This window comes from Mandrillus leucophaeus, unplaced genomic scaffold (genome assembly GCF_000951045.1).
Source record: "Mandrillus leucophaeus isolate KB7577 unplaced genomic scaffold, Mleu.le_1.0 Scaffold77, whole genome shotgun sequence".
Classification (NCBI taxonomy): Eukaryota; Metazoa; Chordata; class Mammalia; order Primates; family Cercopithecidae; genus Mandrillus; species Mandrillus leucophaeus.
In genome coordinates, this window is record NW_012108363.1 from 3434817 (window position 1) to 3436557 (window position 1741).

Below are 1741 nucleotides of genomic sequence, written 5' to 3' on the forward strand. Positions count from 1 at the left end.
CAGGATGGTCTCGATCTCCTGACCTCGTGATCCGCCCGTCTCGGCCTCCCAAAGTGCTGGGATTACAGGCTTGAGCCACCGCGCCCGGCCACTGCAGAAGCTTTTAAATGGGAGGAAAAAAAGGGGAATATCCTGAAAGGTCTTTCTGAATCATTTTTTTGGGGGGGGAGGGGGAGACGTGACAGGAAACAAGGAATCATGAAGTAAAGGTTTATGCTTGAAAATGCTTGTGTAGCCGGGTGCAGTGAATCATGACTGTAATCCTAGCATTTTGGGAGGCTGAGGCGGGTGGATCACTTGAGGCCAGAAGTTTGAGACCAGCCTGGCCAACATGGCAAAATACCATCTCTACTAAAAATACAAAAATTAGCCGGGTGTGGTGGTGTGCACCTGTAATCCTAGCTACTCAGGAGGCTGAGGCACAAGAATTGCTTGAACCTGGGAGGCAGAGGTTGCAGTGAGCTGAGATCGTGCCACTGCACTCCAGCCTCCGTGACAGAGTGAGACTCTTATCTCAAGAAAAAAATAAATAAAAACTTGTGTGGCTGGGCATGGTGCCTCTTGCCTGTAATCCCAGCACTTTGGGAGATTGAGGCAGGAAGATCACATGAACCCTGAAGTTTGAACCAGCCTTGGCAACATACTGAGACCCCATCTCTTAAAAAAATGCTTGTGCATTTTAATTTTGTGGTATGTGTGTATTAAAGGGTGTAGCTAGCTGTTTATTTCAGAGTTGATGTTTTTACAAATACTGACTGTGTGTGTATACACGGGGGTACTGTTGCATTAAAAATAATTGATGATTTTCTTAGGAAACTTCAGTTTTCACTAAGTTCTTAAAAGCAATTTGTGGAAAATTTACTTGTTTTTTGGAGGAAATATAAACCAAGACAATGATTTCTTTTCTTTACAGAGACCATGAAACGTATGGTGCAATAGCCCTTCTTTTGGTGGGAAAAATATACAGCCATTCTGGTGAAGCAGTGAGTAGTGGTATCAGTAGCTTATACTACAGTGTCCAGGTTGAGAACTTAGGCCCTCGAGTAGTATGCTTGAATGATTGTGTTGTGGTACATTACAAGTAATATTTTTTTGGTGATTATTTTGCTTATATGCCAAGATGTCAATAAAGGCTTTACACAGTGAAACAGAGAAGAGGCAAGTGCCAGTCACTCCCTGACTCATACAGCTTTAGGTCGCCCACTACTGTGCAGTATGTGTTGAGAGTGAGCTCTTCCATTGCATGTTGCATTAATATGATGTTTTTCAGAAGTGATTATTAGTTGGGCATTAAACCTGGTTTCATTCTGAGTCTAAAGAATCCTCCAGGCCAGTCTGTCTATGGGGTAGCCCTGCTCTGTCTAGGGAGAGGCTACACTAGAAAAAAATAAAAATAAAAAAAAAAATTATAAAGAACCCTTTAATAAATTATGGAATTAAAAATAAAACTTAAAAGTAGATTTTATACACTAACTAGATGTGTTATATACAAACTAGGCCCAGGCATGTTTTATTGGACTTGGGGTTTCCTTTTTTTTCATTTTTGAGATGGAATCTCGCTTTTGTCGCCCAGGCCAGAGTGCAGTGGTGCGATCTTGGCTCACTGGAACCTCCGCCTTCAAACAGAGAATTGTGCGTCAGCCTTCCTAGTAGTTGGGATTTCAGGTGCCTGCCACCATACTTGGCTAATTTTTGTATTTTTAGTAGAGACAGGGTTTCACCATGTTGGCCACGCTGCTGT

At 42.4% G+C, this 1741-nt stretch overlaps 1 protein-coding gene across 4 annotated transcripts in view; it reads left to right on the plus strand.

The window, feature by feature from the left end:
- PWWP2A (PWWP domain containing 2A) overlaps positions 1-1741 on the plus strand; it is a 59180-nt gene that overhangs the window by 14211 nt on the left and 43228 nt on the right. The window contains exon 2 of one of the 4 annotated variants that reach the window (XM_011966679.1): positions 914-983. The exons of the other annotated variants lie outside the window; for them this stretch is intronic. The gene's annotated coding sequence lies outside the window, so the exon portion shown is untranslated. The remainder of the gene's footprint in view (positions 1-913; positions 984-1741) is intronic. 4 annotated transcript variants of the gene reach the window in all.